Source organism: Cydia fagiglandana, chromosome 13, assembly GCF_963556715.1.
Source record: "Cydia fagiglandana chromosome 13, ilCydFagi1.1, whole genome shotgun sequence".
Classification (NCBI taxonomy): domain Eukaryota; kingdom Metazoa; phylum Arthropoda; class Insecta; order Lepidoptera; family Tortricidae; genus Cydia; species Cydia fagiglandana.
The window spans coordinates 5,676,870-5,695,468 of NC_085944.1; the positions used below are offsets into that span (position 1 = coordinate 5,676,870).

General features: G+C 35.8%; 1 protein-coding gene across 3 annotated transcripts in view; it reads left to right on the forward strand.

The window, feature by feature from the left end:
* Nucleotides 1-18,599, forward strand: part of LOC134670092 (inositol hexakisphosphate kinase 2) — an 86,472-nt gene that overhangs the window by 28,706 nt on the left and 39,167 nt on the right. The window contains exon 2 of one of the 3 annotated variants that reach the window (XM_063527777.1): nucleotides 6,881-6,942. The exons of 1 other annotated variant lie outside the window; for it this stretch is intronic. The gene's annotated coding sequence lies outside the window, so the exon portion shown is untranslated. Of the gene's footprint in view, nucleotides 1-6,880; nucleotides 6,943-10,394; nucleotides 10,706-18,599 lie in introns of those variants that run through there. One more of the 3 variants, XM_063527775.1, reaches the window with a different exon arrangement.

Here is an 18,599-nt window from a genome sequence, read left to right on the forward strand (position 1 = left end):
AGGCTTTTAATATCGTACGTGTAAGTCGCATTCACTCATGATTCATTCATACTATTTTTGCGATTAGTAGGTACTCTGTGCGAGCAGTGTGTGTAATCATTCACCTCTCCTGGCGATACGTACATATAATAACTATTATATTTGACTATAGCTACCCGCACTGACTTCGCACGGATAACACAAAACCTTAACAAATTGTACACCTAAACTAAAGCTTCCTCAAAAATCTTTCTATTGATAGCTGAAATCCGCATGAAAATCAGTTGAGTAGGTTTTGAGTTCATCGTGAACATACATTCATATAGTTACAGACAGACGCGGCGGGAGACTTTGTTTTATAAGGTGTAGTGAATTAGTGATAAATTCAATTAACAGTAACCTCACAATATAAAGATGTTCATTGTGCTGCTTATCTACAGTTCATGGCATGAAAAACTTTTTTCCTACCATAATTCAATAAATAATCCTTGAAATTAAAAGGTTTGAATTCTCTTCGCATAAACCAAGTTTTCAAGGCTACGCCGCCGATTCGCCGCCACCGCCAACCAATTTTGACCGGCGAACCGTCGCCGGCTAAATGCCTATCGGGCGGCGCTAGACGTGCGCGCCGGTCGAAAATAATTGGGCAACGGCGCGCCACCAAAAAATCCACGGCGGCGGCGTGGAATTTTTCAACTTTTCAATATTAAGACGTATAATGAAAAGTCATGCTTAACCCTTAAATCGACAAGGGAAAAAAATCTTAAAAAACTGTGTTAGTATCATTTTTTCGGTGTTATTATCTTATTAGGTATGTGGTTGTTTATTGTAGAAAAATCATGAAAAAAATCTATTTATAATAGTTTCGAAAAAAACATAGGTATGACAAATATGTTGGATGTTGCCAGGTTCGGTGTAAATAAAAAGATACGCTGCATAATGAAAAGACGTCTAGTATTTTGGACGTTGCCGAATATACAGTACTTTATATGCATAAGGTTTTTTTTTGTCAATATCATGTTTTTTTTTAAATTAATATAGAATAATTGCTTTTAATTACAAATACACTTACTGATAATGTCAACTTATGTTATGAACTAAAGTAAAACCTACTATTTTTATATTTTTCCAAAAAGTTTATAGCTCGTAGGTGGTAAAATTTTACCAGTCATTGGCGTCATTTTATTAACATTAAATCAAACTTAGCGGGGTATCGTAGGATGCAGCAACATCTGAACAATGGTATACAATAATGCATGTAATTTTATCAATATTTTCGTAAGAACTTTCTTAAATGAAATCGGGTCTGTCTCTTGATGTCTTGATGAACGCACAGGAAAAAAAATCCGAAATAATATTTTTTTATCTATTTGGTTCATTACGTTGTAATAAGACAAATAATGACTTAGTATGGTGTTGGTGCGACATAAAATAGTAGAAATTCAATTATATAACCAGAAAAATTCCGTAAGTACGTAATTATTGACATTTTTAAGTAAGTATTTTACGTCAAAAATGTGAGAGTTACGTAGGAAGTGGCGCCCGCAATAATTTTCAACTATTTCTTATCGGACTATAACCTATTACATATTTTAACGCTGCATAATACTGTCTTATAAAAAAATATTCGGCGCGAATTTTAAACTACCGGCGGCGGCGGCGGCGCGCGTACTCCTTATGGCGGCGGCGCGCACGTCTAATCGGCGCTCATATCTTTGAGATTATAAACTACATACATAATAAAATACAATTAAATCAACAATTAAAAAACAATTAAAAGAATCAAATGAACGCTATTAAAAATGTATTCGTCAAAATCATCACCTAACAGCTAATTTCACCAGCAACATGAAAACGGGCATTCTAAGATCCGAATCTTAAGTATTTACAACTTTACAAGCGGGCCGGACAACGTCCTTGACGAGTAGCGAAGGAACGAATCGTGGTACTACTACAACCGGTATTGGCACTTACTTATTACCGGTAATAGCTTTAGGAGTAAACTATCAAATAGTGGTATTTGTTGTCAATTGGCTAAACCGATAACACTATTGAATACCGGTATTCGAATACCTCTATTCGGAGCTTAAGTGATATAAATACCCAAATTCAAATTACACCGGTTATACCTCAATAATAACCTGTAGTCAGAATACCGGTAACGGTCCCTGGTGTAAAGTCACAGAATTAATAATAACTAGTACAGTCATCAGCAATAGTATCTTACACAACTAGGGCCGCAAAAATATGTGACACGTTCTTATTTGGAGCGCAATAAGAGCGCGTCATATATTTTTGCGGCCCTAGTTGTGTAAGATACTATTGCTGATGACTGTACTAGGTACAGAAGACTCACTCTCTAACATAACGCGTCTGTCACGATCAGCACAGATAAGATATGGCCGCTAGGTGGCGACAGCGCCACGCGTCAAATAACTGATATCTCAGATAGCGTTTCTATTCCGTCCTAGGTACAGTAGGTACGTAACTTATTCTACAAAAAACTTGAATAACCATCTCCTAAACCATGAAATCTTCATATAACTTAAATGTGTTCCGTCCCACGCGCTAAGCGCTCGCTGAAATATTCAGGTCTCTCGGGTAAGTGGCGTTTTCAAACTTGCTTTTACACTGCTTATTCAACAAGGGATGCGAGATGAAGGTCGCGTAGGTAGTACCTATCCCGATCCCGGGCCCTGTGTGTCTTTATACCTCACGGAAAATTGGAACTCGCCTACACTAACTATTTTCTTGTTGTTGACGTTGATGTTTTGCCTTTAGTTTTGTTAGGATTTGACACCATTGGCCATAAAAGTAAAAAGAGTATGATGACCTTAGTCTTGAATTTTCGACTCCAAAGGACGCATGACTCTTTATAAATTATATTTTAGTTATATTAATGCTACCTACAGTCGCAGGTAGGTACTTTTGACAAAAACGGAAGCGTTGACGTCGACTATCAACTTTGAAAATGCGGCGACTGAAATATTGCCCCCCGTTTAAAATTACTCCCACACGTACATAAGTCCTCCAGTAAAAGCATACAAATCAACAGCAAGGCATTTCTGAAAACAATTTATAATCCCCGGTTGATGACCGCATTATTCGCTAAATATATTTCCGTTCAAGGATCTGGAGCTCCAATGCTTGTTATATTGTTATTAAAGGGTTTTACAGAAAGCTCTTTATATTGAAACAAAAGAGAGCTCAGTTCTTCCTTCTTAGAATAATTTTATAAATTATCGCGTCACCTTTTCTAACAATGAGTTCACGTGGTCGGGGACACTTTAATTGGTGATTCAAGAGATCTCTGGCAAATCGCCAGCTTGAGAGATTCGCTTCAGGGTTCGGCTTTTGTCAACGGCCTCAATTATACAGGGTGTTTGGTACATCGTTTGCCAAATTAAAACGGCAGATAGTTTGAGTCATTTGCTATCTTCTCAGGCCTAGAAATTTTTAATTTGGTGCAAAAAAAAATTTTCACTTCTTCATAGAAGTGAAAAATTTGAAATTTACAAAAAACTGTCATCAGTTTTTTGTAAATTTCAAATTTTTACTTGCGTACTAGTGAAAAAACCATGGCCAATTTTGTTTTTCTAGGCATGAGAAGATAGCAAATGACTCAAGCTATCTGCCGTTTTAATTGGGCAAACGATGTACCCAACACCCTGTATATTTTAATGGGAGTCAAGCGTTTAGTTAGCGCTGATACTTTTTATCAATGTTACGAATACCTAATAAGTACTTGGTATTACTTCATTGTTTTCTTACGGTATTCATGCTTCGATGTGTTTTCTTACTGTATTTTTTCAAGTTTTTTCCCTTCTGAGTTTTGAGTACCTTAGTACCTATATTATTATTCACTCTTTATTTCAGATAAATTTTATCCATACAATTGTTAGTATATTATATATATCGTAAGTTGAGTTAGATAACTGCTGCTGATCATGCTTCCATTTTATGCCCAACATAATATCAAAGTAAATCAAATGTTATGTATTGTCAATTTATCAGGTATGAGCATACTTTCTGCTTTTAACAAAGGCTCTCAACGAAACAGAACAATTTTGTACACTTAGGGCCACTTGCATCACCATTCACTAACCCGGGGTTAACCGGTTAAACCTGTAGGTACCTTAGTTACCATTACAATTTGACACTGGGTTAACGGTTTAACGGGTTAGTGGGATGGTGCAAGTGGCGCATAGTTCTTTAACAATATTATATATCTATAACCGAAAAAAGCAAAAAGAAGCTTGTTCTACAGCGTGCCCAAGCGTAATCAACAAGAATTAAATAATAAAATAACAAATAACAAAATAAGCTGAAAATACCACTAGGTATTTCATGTGTTTTGATAAGGGCGCTGCTCGCCGCGCACGCCATTCTATATTTGGTGCTTACTGCTTAGCCGATAAGGTGAAGGTTAATTGTATTATTATTGTTATTAGGATTTAAGTTGGTATTGACGTCCACATGACTGATGACTGAGTGCATTCTGACCTTCAAAACTAGACTTCGACTTGAACTTTAGAATTTTTTTCACTGTCATTGATGTACTGACGAATTTATGTAATTCCTGAAGAGGAGTTCATATATTGATGGTGAATTGATGAATTAAAAATCATACATCTTTCGATAACTTTATATGGCATATTATAGGTATTAGTTATTATGAACTTTCACTAAATTGACAATGGCAACTATAATACCCATAAAAAAACTACGTTCTTGAAGAGTTTCCTTCTAGCTACATTTTATTTTGCCGGCTATAAACACACTAGACTAGACTTCCAAAAATCATGTTACAAAAGTACATTCGAGGATTCATTTGATTTCACACAAACGCCCCATATACAATATGAATTCCTTTTGTAAAATAGGTATATGAGTTGATACTGTTGATTGATCATTTTATCGACACTCTTCGATGTATTAACACGTAAGAGGATTACTTTAAGCAAATATTTATAAAACTATGGTTTGATTTATAATGGAAATTTTCTTAATCCAACCTGTTATCGTAGGTTGTTGTAGATAACTGGTAATCTAAGCAAAGAGTCGTGTTAACGTAGTGAGAGAAATATTAGCCAAGTTATTCTTGAATAATATACGGTTGCGCTAATATTAGCTTTACGTTGGACTAATTTAAACTGCAAACATTTATTAACTTACCACTATGTACGTGTCCCCATTCGACGAGGAAAAATAATGTTTACATAGGGAAAAAGATAGATCGCTAACTGGAATGTTATGAAAGTAGAAATGCCGTGAATTTCCCAATAAGTACATACATACTTAAATTTTGAGGTCTTATGTAATCTCAAATAGATAGAAAGTAATAAAAGATGTATTTACGGATTTACATATTATAGGTACACAGTAAACATCCGCAACACAGGAACATATCCGTGTCGAACACACAAATAAATGGTAGAGAATGCCTTTAGGCACGAAGACCGCCATTTGTACTTAATTTTATTGTGCAATAAAGTTTAAATAAATAAACGCCTTTACCCGGATCCTCCTGCTTCGTAGGAAGGGTCACTACCGACTACGCCGCCGCCGTTAGGAGTCTGTAGTCTCAAGTAAATTACTGAAAAATATCAATACATAAAATAATTAGATTGTTTTCGATTTTTTTTATCAAAGTTTAACTTGTGGCAGGCGTGGCTCACTCCGCGATTTCGTCGCTCTGCTACAGGTAGCTAAAAGTACGTCCGTTCCACACCAATTTTGGGGAAAGCCATAAGCTGCACGTGGCGCTGTCGCCACCTAGCGGCCTTATCTGTGCTGATCGTAACAGACGCGTTTTGTTAGAGAGTGAGTCTTCTGTACCTAGTACTATTATTTATTATGTGCTTGTGGTTTGATTAATCTTACGCTACGTCTTACGTAGGCGAACAACGCGCGAACGCGGCGCGGCGCGGCGCGGCGAAATCAATCCTTTGATGCCCATAGAAGTGTCCTACGTAAGCGATCTCGTTGCGAACGCGGTGCGGCGCGATTTGCACGCGAATGTCAGGCGGCGCGGCGCGGCGCGGCGCGGCGGCGGCCGCTTTCGCCGCGCCGCGCCGCGCCGCGTTCGCGCGTTGTTCGCCTACGTAAGACGTAGCGTTATTACTAAGTTCTATATTTGTATTTTCTCAGAATGTAAAGGGGCTCGATAAATTATGTTAATCGTTTGTTGTACTAAGAAAAATAGTTCAGTAACAGATTCTGGTTGATTTTCCTTAAACACATTGAAAAGCTCAGGGAAAAATACTGGCGAATCTCATTAAATTGTCAATGTATCGGAGCAATGTACTCGTCACAAAAACAAAGTTAGTATTATTCCGTTACAGAAGCTGTCCTGTATTTTTCAGTGAGCGCAAATTCCTCGCGTATTGATAAACAATTAGCCACTCGCCTGCTATACCGGGTGTGGCCTGTAACATGAGCAAAAAATAAAACTGTAGGCTGTACTCCTCATAGTTACTAACGAACATTTGATCAGCGACTTTTAAAAATAACTGGTGGTTTGATTTACACTTGAAAGTTTATTTTAAGACGCAATGTATCGCGAATTTTGTTATGTTTAAGGCGTGACAAGCAACGTCACATCACAATGATATGGCGTGGCGATCCATTGAAGATAATATTTATTTTGTATGAAAAATAGAGAGTCTAAATACTTCATAAATTTTAAAAGTTGTTGAACAAAAGTGTCACCGTTTGAGGAGTACAATCTATGTTTTAAGTATTTGCTCGTGTTACAGGCCACACCCGGTATACATATTGTTATCACCAATCAATACTCGGAGGTTGTTTCAGGCCTGCACAGTGTACACAAAGCGTTATCTTATCTGTTAAGTAAGGCTGCAGCGGAGTTTGATGTCATTCTGTAATATGTTGGTCTCAGGTGCGCGCTCGTTCGTGGCTCCGGACAGCCTTGGCTTCGCATCGATCCAGAGCTTCGACGAGGTGAGAAGAAAAACAATACTTTCGCCGCCCGCCCTGTACGATAAATTTTGGCCCATTGAAGTTTTGGTAGATTGTAGCGATGTTAATTTATTAACCACAACAGCTAGTAAAAGCTTTTTTTTAAATGTTTTACGGCTACTATTTTCCTCGCGTTGTTGTGATGAAATTGGTGAAAATGTTTATTACATTTGCCCACTTGTAAAACAACTACTTATTACGTACTTCAATAAGACTTTTGTCCACGATTCGTCTATTTAATAAGTGGACCATGAATCGGATATCTGAGAATGTATCGATAATCTACCACTGCAGAAAAATCAAGACTTCAAATATTTAGGTCCTATATTCTCGTTACAGGTGATCAGTTATTTGGAAACCTCATCAATCTCATCATTAATTCTAGAAATGTTTCTAATGAGGAGTTTGATAGGAAGCTTAAGGCAGTAGGAAGAGTTCGTTCATTGCGGTATGAAATATATAACGAACGACATACTGTGTTTCTTGTGTTTTGTCGTATTTGTGATATTCGTGCGTTAAGAGCTTAATTGAGTTGAAATTGAAGGCAAAGAGTACAACAAGCAGGAAATGATTTCTTTTGGCGAAGAAAAACAAATCTCTGGTTGAAAGATATATAGGTACATCAAAATACAACTGTGAAATATGATCAAAATTAAATTATTAGAGTCCGTCCGGGCTATCTCGGCTATAAACGTCATTATAATATATTCTAACAAGTAACACTTCCACACTGTCACTGTAAAGTTTACGCAGAGTAAAGGGGCCCACTGATTACCAGTCCGCCGGACGATATCGGCCTGTTAGTTAAACACAAAATTTGACAGCTCCGAAACAACTGACAGGCTAATATCATCCGGCGAACTCCGTTTAGCTAAGTCCGGATTTTACCAGAAGCACCAGATAATGCTTAATAATAAACTTTGGCCCGCCTATTAACGCATTGTCGACAACAACCACTGACGTCAGAGTCATTATCTAGACACGCGGCAGCGTGTCAAGCCAAGTTCAAGCAAAGGAACTGGCTAGCCAGCGCCGAGTGTAATATTACACGAACCACTTGGTGCCACTTTTGACCCTTCTATAACTCAAAACATCTTTGACGTAAACACATAAAACTACGTGTGTTTAATTATATCCATAAGGATATCTAGAAGCCCAAATTTCATGAAGCTAGCTCAAACGGTTATAAAGGTATGAAGGTCAAAAAGTCGTAAATTTTAAGACTGACTTATGACTTATAGTACCTAAACCTAACCTACTTCCAGATGACCTAGAAGGATGAAATTTGGAATCCAGCTTGGTTATTGTGTGTAACCGTAGGAAAAAATCTAAAAATAAAATAAAGTTAAAAAATAGGGGGGGTCCCCATACAAAAAAAACACTTTTTATTGGGACTGACATATAAGTACCTAAACCTAACCTACTTCCAGATGACCTAGAAGGATGAAATTCGGAATCAAGCTCGGTTATTGCGTGTAACCGTAGGAAAAAATCTAAAAATAAAATAAAGTTTAAAAATAGGGGGGGTCCCCATACAAAAAAAACATTTTTTATTGGGACTGATATAAGTACCTAAACCTAACCTACTTCCAGATGACCTAGAAGGATGAAATTTGGAATCCAGCTCGGTTATTGTGTGTAAGCGTAGGAAAAAATCAAAAAATAAAAAAAAGTTAAAAAATAGGGGGGGTCCCCATACAAAAAAATATTTTTTTATTGTAGCGTTGGAACCGTTACAAGCAGATATTTGAAACTACCCCAATATATGTATTATTATATTTGCTATATTAAAATAAAGTTTAGTCAAAAAATAAGTGGTGTCCCCATACAAAAAACTTTTAATACGCTCTAAACAACCGGCCAACGGTGTGTCGTCGGCGGCGCGCGGTACCACATAATTATACAAAGAACAGAAGTAAAAACCATACAGCGGAAACACAAGAAAAAACATTAAATCTCAATACCTGCCTAGTTTTCTTTACAAAAAGTATTGATATCCCACCAAAAACATAAATGTAAAAAAGGAGAGCCAAGTTCAATACAAAAATTATGCTTGGCTGTGGGGCTCGCCGCAAAAAGAATGGAGATCTAAATGAGTGCCACTGCCAAGTTCTATGCAAAATCCAAATATGTATTTATAGGAACAAAATAACATTATAAACAAGTATTAAACTCTATTTCCTTGCTTTATTGGATACCTATAACAATTGCTGTTATTTAAAAAAATGTGAGATCTTAAAGTAGGTTAGATTTGGCTTGGCCAGGTTTTATCAGAATTACAATATATATAAAATGATTGATATAATGAAAACTGGCCAAGTCAAATCTAACCTACTTTAAGATCTCACATTTTTTTAAATAACAGCAATTGTTATAGGTATCCAATAAAGCAAGGAAATAGAGTTTAATACTTGTTTATAATGTTATTTTGTTCCTATAAATACATATTTGGATTTTGCATAGAACTTGGCAGTGGCACTCATTTAGATCTCCATTCTTCTTGCGGCGAGCCCCACAGCCAAGCATAATTTTTGTATTGAACTTGGCTCTCCTTTTTTACATTTATGTTTTTGGTGGGTTTTCTCTACTAATATCAGCGTTTAACCAATTTCACGCTTCAATTGGTTTGACTGTTCCAGTCTTCGCTGGTTGACATTTGTTTTTCTCCGATTGGAGGTCTTGCGTCAGAGAGTTGGCTGCATCTGTAAACATGAAATTGAGGTTGTTAAGTTGTTATTGTTAGGTTGTTACCTCCTTAACACATCCGGATTATTAGATTGTTTTCTATTGATTTCATAACAGGGAAGAGGTGAGCCATTAAAATATTTTTTTTTTCAATAGGATATATTATATGCACCCACACCCACAGTGATGTGTCAAGTAAGAAATGTTATTGAGACACATTCATGTCCATTACTTTTAAAGGAAAGAGCCTGTAAAAAAGTTTTACGAGGTGTAAGTACATGTAGTATTATCAACATGTAGTAAAATTTGTATTATGTTAATACATTTTTTACAATAGTAGGTAATTGTTTGTTTTTTTGTTGTTGAATGATAACAACCTTTGTGCTATTGTTTCGACAAACAATGAGTTTGATTGTTACTGAGGCCTAAACGATTTACTTATTGTAAACGTTCTAAAATATCCTTGGAACTTGTGAAGCTCAGTGATGTGTTCAATATCATCGGTCGAGTTTAGGGGTCACATGAGCAGGGTTCATTCACTGGACGGAACAGGTATCAGGAGCGGGTGAGGTAGGTCCCAGGACAGGACAATGGGTGCCCCGCGGGACTCGGGAGTGGGCCTTGTGTGCGCGGCGCTCACAGGCGCAGCGCCGTCCGACGGGCTACGCCGCCGGCACACACGCCCGCGCGCGCTACATTGATTTACTCGCTGGTCGCGCGATCGCGAGAGCTCAGTCACTAGTGCGCAACGCTAACAGATACAAGTGTTTCAGCGCTCCAGAGCGCTACTTTTATTTTGCGTTCATTTAGTTCTGCTTCAAACAACAAAAACCTGTTTTGAATTGCCCGTGTTATCTTCTGTGAATATTACTAAAGATCTGCGTGTTTTAATTATAAGTTCAGTGTGTTACGCTTGTGGTCTTACCTACTTCGGTTCCTGTGTGTTGAGTAATTCTGTGTCAGTTGTAGTGACTGTGATTGAAGAATCTGAAGATTTCATCGCTAACGTGTGCCCATTTAGGATTTCACCACGAGCGGGCTCAAGGAAGTGTATAGTCAAGTAAGCAGAATATAGACTAATAATCTCTTCTCAAATTCTCAGTTGACCGTGATCCAACTGTAAATTGACAAATTTGAAAGCCTTGACTTCTTTCACAGCTGGGTGCAGGCAGCGAAATGATATACATGGAAGTATTCTGTCCGCTCAATTATGACCCAACGCAAACTACCCCGCGATAGGCGGTACTTACAAACTGCTCGATTGGCAATCTCAGTACGCGACCGAGATGACAGTCAGTGACAAATGGCTAAATTGATTTATAAAAACAACGTTTTTGTAATAAAATTATATTCATGTGTCGTGAAGTGGTGCAGAAGTTATTTTAGTTCATACCAAGGACAATGGAATCACTTTTCACTTGTAGTAAACAGATAGCTTCAGTAAAATTTGGAAAAAACATGACGATTTGTTTTCAATACTACCGTGCTAAGCTAAAACGTAACAACTGCATACGACTTTCATAACAACATACGACTTTTTAAATTGCGAGGATAATAGGGATGGTGTTATGCCAAATGAAGTAGACTATTTTATTAACTTGTGTTTGGTTTAGGTATTTTCTATATAATTATAAATAAATTCATTCTTACAGATTTGTATTTTACTTTTTTATTTCATGAGATGGAGCTATAAAAAAACTACCTAGTTATTTCAAATTAATAATCAAATTTGGTATTGCCATTTTACATTACTTTCCATTCAGATTCCCACAAGATGCTATTCGCAGAGAACTATGGAAAAAAGCGTCCAATTAGAGAGACATGAAATTGAGTGGATGCCTGGCAAGATATCTAGAATGGTGTACTTTCGTTTGGGCCAAATACATTTCGCCAAATTTCACTTCCCAACAAACTTATCGCAATAGTTTCATTTCCCAAAGAAACCTTTAGCAAAGTTACACTTCGCATATAATTTATTTGGTCAAATTATCATTTGGCATGATTTTACTCTGTCAAATGTTATTAGGACAAAAACTTATTTAGCAAACGTTTTTTATTGTCTAATATTATATTCCAAAAAGACATGCTGCGCCGACCCCAAGTGAATGGAACAAGGGCAAGAGAATGATGATTATATTACAATGAAGTATTTGAACAAATTAAATTATAATTATAATTATTTATTATTTTTCAGTTGATGATTATATTCCAAAAAGATGTTTTAGTAGAAGAGCCGGCCGCAAATTTTCTAACCGACTTGATACCACGATGAAATGCACAATGGTTTCCCATAAAAGTGATGCTAAGTCCGAATTCGATAGTCTGCCACGGCGGAACTTGCCGAAAGTACGAAAAAGAAGGCCACTTCCGGTGCGAAAAAAGGGGGCTGATTTAACCCATCTGATACCGAAATAATAGTTATGGCAGCAGTTAGAAATTTACATGTAGACACATAAAAGCGAAGTCTGCCAGTATTTTTTTTGCCGGAAGTGCTTGGCAGACGCTCTCAAAGGTGGCCAGCGGGACCCCTAATTTAACCCATCTGATACCACCATGAAACCAATTCCAGTCGGTAGGTATGAACCCTCATGTCAGGAATATATAAGTCTGCCAAGGCTTTTCCTGCCGAAACACCTTGGCAGACGAGATTATGTAAGCAAGGTCGGCATCGGTTACCCTACACTAACCCATCTGATACCACCATGAAACCAATTCCAGTCGGTAGGTACGAACCCCCATTTTAGGAATATATAAGTCTGCCAAGGTTTTTCCTGCCGAAACACCTTGGCAGACGAGATTATAAACAAGATGACCATCGGTTACCGTACACTAACCCATCTGATACCGCCATGAAACCAATTCCAGTCGGTAGGTATGAACCCTCATTTCAGGAATATATAAGTCTGCCAAGGCTTTTCCTGCCGTAACACCATGGCAGACGAGATTATGTAAGCAAGGTCGGCATCGGTTACCCTACACTAACCCATCTGATACCACCATGAAACCAATTCCAGTTGGTAGGTATGAACCCCCATTTTAGAAATATATAAGTCTGCCAAGGTTTTTCCTGCCGAAACACCTTGGCAGACGAGATTATAAGCAAGATGACCATCGGTTACCGTACAGTAACCCATCTGATACCACCATGAAACCAATTCTAGTCGGTAGGTATGAACCCTCATTTCAGGAATTTATAAGTCTGCCAAGGCCTTTCCTGCCGAAACACCTTGACAGACGAGATTATGTAAGCAGCATCCACATACGAGGGATCCGTATTTTGGGATTATACAGATTACGGACATTATTAATAGCTGTAGGCTTATTTATTACTTTATGCTTATACATATTTGTATATTATTATGTTATTAATAAAATATATTTATAATTTATTAAACCTAAACTTAATACATTGGGAATTCATTACCTGCTTACGGCAGTAGTAGGGATAAGTGGGTCAGTTCTGGCTCACTGAGCCAGGCCAACAGTCCCTCCCCCTTTTTTCCCTTGTTGAGGCCCTGCAACCTTGCCTTGAACCCAAACTAATGTCATTGTAGCTCGAAACTAACCTAAACTATTTTTATTGCTTTTAGAATATTTCAATTATCTACTTTTGCAAAGTTAAAGGTTGAAATCTCTATTTCGCAAAATGGAATTTTAATGTGACTTTAATGTATGTGCAGTCTACTTAGTAATTGGGTTTAAAGATATAAAAACACACATTTTATTTCCTATCCTAAGTATCCTATCCTAAGTTTATTCAAATAATATTCTGAACATATATAGTAATTAGACTGGTCATATTTTTCATAAAATCGATTTCGACTGGCAAAGCATATAACTTTTTGGCAACCGGATTTTTTAACCTAATTAGCCCCCGCTGAATCCGAATTTGCCGGTTGCTCGATCGAAATCTTGACCGGAAGTGAGATATTTGACATTAAAGGTCCCTTTTTTTCGTTTTTCGTAAATAACTCTTAAACGGTGGCACATAGCAAAAAATGTTCTATTACATAAGTATTCTGCATAAAATTGCCTACAAGAAAGATTCAGTACAATTTTTCGCTAGGATCTATATTCAAAGAGATTTTAACGCGGGAAATTTAATTATAATCACTTCTAAGGTCCCGTTTTTTAGGTTTTCGTAAATAACTCATAAACGGTGGCCAATATCAAAAAATGTTGTTAGACGTTAATAATCTACACAAAATTTTTAACAAAAAAGATTCAGTGTACTTTTCGCAGGGATCAATATTTAAAAAGATAATAAAGAGGGAAAGTTAATTATAATAAATTCTAAGGTTCCTTGTTTTTATTTTTTCGTTAATAATTTGAAAAGTAAAAAATCTTATACATAAATAATAAACGTAAAATTTCCTACAAGAAACATGCAGAACACTTTTCGCTAGGATCAATATTTAAAAAGACAAAGTAGCCGGTAAGTTAATTATAATCAATTTTAAAGTCCCTTTTTAGTTGTTTGTAAATAACTCGTAAACGGTGTCCCATAGCGAAATAGGTTTTTAAGAGTAAATTATCTACATAAAATTTCCTCCAAAAAACATCTAGAACACTTTTCTCTAGGATCAATATTTCAAGCGATATTAAAGGAAGAAAGTTAATTACAATCAGTTCACAGGTCACAATTTTTTAGTTTTTCGTAAATAACTCGTAAACGGTGGCCCGTTGCAAAACAATATTCTACATAAATATTAAACATAAAAGTGTCCACAAAAAAGGTTCTGTACACTTTTTCGCTACGATCAATATTTAAAGAGGTATTAAAGGGGGTAAGTTAATTATAATCAATTTCCAGGTCCCTATTTTTAGGATTTCGCAAATGACTCGTAAAATAAGGCTCATAGCAAAATAAGTTCTTAATGTTCTTGTAAATAAATAATCGATATAAAATTTTCTACGAAAGACATATGGAACACTTTTCTCTTTTTAGGGTTCCGTACCTCAAAATGAATAAAAACCGGCTAAGCGCCAGTCGGACTCGCGTTGCAAGGGTTCCGTACATTACCCAATTTTTAACAGTGAATTGCCTTTAAAAAACCTGTAGGGATCGGTTCAAAAACTAAGTAATGTCCGACTCGCGCTTGACTGCATAATTCAAATAGGTTTTCCTGTCATCTATAGATTCTATTCTGTATATCTTTTAAAAAATTTTAGACCCAGTAGTATCGGAGATAAAGCCCCCTTCCCCAAAATAAAACATTAAAATACAAAAAAATACCACCCCCCCCCCTTTATCTCCGAAACTACTGGGTCTAAATTTTGAAAATAAAATTAAAATAAAATAGTTCTTTACCTATATAGACGTAAACCTAAAAATAGGAACCTGGAAATTGATTATAATTAACTTACCCCCTTTAATACCTCTTTAAATATTGATCGTAGCGAAAAAGTGTGCAGAACCTTTTTTGTGGACAATTTTATGTTTAATATTTATGTAGAATATTGTTTTGCAACGGGCCACCGTTTACGAGTTATTTACGAAAAACTAAAAAATTGTGACCTGTGAACTGATTGTAATTAACTTTCTTCCTTTAATATCGCTTGAAATATTGATCCTAGAGAAAAGTGTTCTAGATGTTTTTTGGAGGAAATTTTATGTAGATAATTTATTCTTCAAAACCTATTTCGCTATGGGACACCGTTTACGAGTTATTTACAAAAAACTAAAAAGGGACTTTAAAATTGAGTATAATTAACTTACCCGCTGCTTTGTCTTTTTAAATATTGATCCTAGCGAAAAGTGTACTGCATGTTTCTTGTAGGAAATTTTACGTTTATTATTTATGTATAAGATTTTTTACTTTTCAAATTATTAACGAAAAAATAAAAACAAGGAACCTTAGAATTTAGTATAATTAATTTTCCCTCTTTATTATCTTTTTAAATATTGATCCCTGCAAAAAGTGTACTGAATCTTTTTTGTTCAAAATTTTATGTAGATTATTAACGTCTAACAACATTTTTTGATATTGGCCACCGTTTATGAGTTATTTACGAAAACCTAAAAAACGGGACCTTAGAAGTGATTATAATTAAATTTCCCGCGTTAAAATCTCTTTTAATATTGATCCTAGCGAAAAATTGTACTGAATCTTTCTTGTAGGCAATTTTATGCATATTACTTATGTAATAGAACATTTTTTGCTATACACCACCGTTTAAGAGTTATTTACGAAATACGAAAAAAACGGACCTTTAATGTCAAATATCTCACTTCCGGTCAAAATTTCGATCGAGCAACCGGATCGGATTCAGCGGGGGTCTAATTAGGTTAAAAAACCCGGTTTCCAAAAAGTAATATGATTTGCCAGTCGCATCAAGAAGGAGAGCGATTTTGAATTTTTTTGTCTAGTATAAATATCATTACTTATTCTGTGTACAGTGGAGAAAACGAATGAAATCATGCAATTTGATTTTGCTATTTTTAAATAAAGAGTAACTAAACAGTATTTTCCGCAGTTGTTGGTAATGATACCATCTCTTACAATTTCTCTTCATGAACATTTTATGATACCTAACCTTCCAGTTTTCGCCCGAATTAATCAAAAAATTCACCAACTCCATTTACACCAACCAAATAGAAAACGGGTCCGTGTCCGAATTCGCGATCTCGAGTCCGGGTCCGCGTCCGGGTCCAGGTTCAGGTAGAAGTCGAATTCAAAATCTTGCTTGTTTTGCCAGTGGGGTAACTTGCTTAACAATCAATTAGAAAAAAACAAGTCGTCGAGGAGTTCCGTTCTGATCACCATCAGCAATACCACTTCATCAAATGCCACTGTTCTTAATGTAAATCCTTGTTTGCCTGATGAAAATACAAGAGTCACTATACAATGCCATTAAGATTTGTAGAGTTCCCTCGATTCCTTATGGATCCCATCATCAGAACTTGAGCTTCACGAAAATATGACTTAAAAATCTAACGTGCTTAACAAACATAACGAAGAGGACAAATCCCCAAACATGAGCTATGCGTCGTTGAAGAGTTCCATTCTGATCATCATCAGCAGTTTCACTTCATCAAATGTCACAATTCTGAATGTAAATGCTTGGTTTGTTTAAAATCCACCAGTATCACTATATGTTAGGGTGGTTCAAAAAACATTTTTTTTTTCTAAGGGGCACCCCCTTATTTTGTTACACTTATTATGTTGATAAATTGAGATTATAGTTGAGATAAATTAAGAAACTTGGTGTATAAGTTTCTTAATTTATCTCAACTATACTTCGTTTTTTTTAGCATTAGAAATTAGGTAAACAATCTTGATGTGTCTTTTAATTGAAAAACACATTTTAAAAATAAGTTACGGCAAATATGTAACAATTATTAATCTAGTACGATCATTTATATTCGTCTGCTTTCATAAGTATAGCCTGACAAGTTCTTTTTTAGCCCTGATATAATGTCGCTACAAACAGCTTACATATAGCAACAATACGTGTACGTCATGAATAGTCGGGACAGTGTGTATTGGCATCGTGCAAGAGCGAGTGAGGTATACAATTATGTACATGTGAGTTGTAGAAGTATGTTTCCCAATCGAAACCCAATCGAAAGAGCATGTTTAGTTGATAATTAAGTATGAATAATTTACCTATCCGCCATAATTTGATTCTAAATATTCGACCTCCGTATATATATTTACCAGATTCAGTCACTCGTGGTGGTAATGGCTCATTCTTATAATAAATATTTTTGATTATAGCACTAAAGACGCCTTAAATGAGAAAAATAATAATTTAATAATTAATATTCATATTTAGTACAAAACTAACCAGTTTATTACAAACTCACTATGAAAATCAGTACCCGTCATGTCAACAAATAATTTCACAACATTGTTTAATGGAATGCTACTGAATCCCGTATCCTTTTTCTGTCGCAAGTATTTTAATGTATTTAAAATTATTTGTTTAGCATCGGTGTGAATTTTTTTGGGCATTTTGATTGCAAAATCTATTATTATCCTGAAATATTTACAATCATTTTCGATTTGTTTACATCGGTGACATTCAATGACTTTCAATGTCGGATGTCAAACAAAATAATTGCCATTAAAATAAATTAGTTCCATCGAAAATCCGCAACGTGGCGAGGGCTAAAAAGGAACTTGTTAGGCTTTAATAGTTTTTGAATTTTGAAAAGCGTTTTTCAATTAAAAGACATGCTAAGATCGCTTACCTTCTTGCAAGTTCTTTCTAATGCTAAAAAAACGAACTATACAATAGTGATGGGTAGGACATCAATTTTAAATGAGTTTGTATGAGTACCTCATTTTCTAAAATGAGGTGTTACAATGTCTTACTTCAAATGAGGTGAGGTACTAGCATATTTTTAGCGTCGACTATTCTATTAATCCAACGGGCCAACGGTGCAAAAATATTTAATAAATATACATATTTATGTATTCATCACTTCCTTTGTAAATTAATAAATAATAATAATTAAGGAGTGCACTTCTGGAGGTAGAAGGTAAGAATAGAACTTATAGGAGAAAGATCCCACATAGTAACTTAATTTGCTGCTTTTATGAAACTTGTTCTAATTTAGCTCTTTTTTATTGTTAGATTGTTTTGTCCTCCTCCTTGCTACTTGATATAGTTTTAAGTATAATAATCACTAGCGAGAGCTACCCGCTCCGGCTTCGCACGGGTTAACAAATTATACATACACCTAAACCTTCCTGAAGAATCACTCTATTGATAGGTGAAAACCGCATGAAAATCCGTCCAGTAGTTTTTGAGTTTATCGCGAACATACAAACAAACACACATACGGACAGACGCGGCGGGGGACTTTGTTTCATAATATGTAGTGATATATTTCATAACCATAAAACTACCACACTTTTAACAAACTAAGGAGAACAAATTCAATATTTTCACAAGTCATTATTATATAGAAATGACTAACTTACCACTTCAGATAATTTAACAGT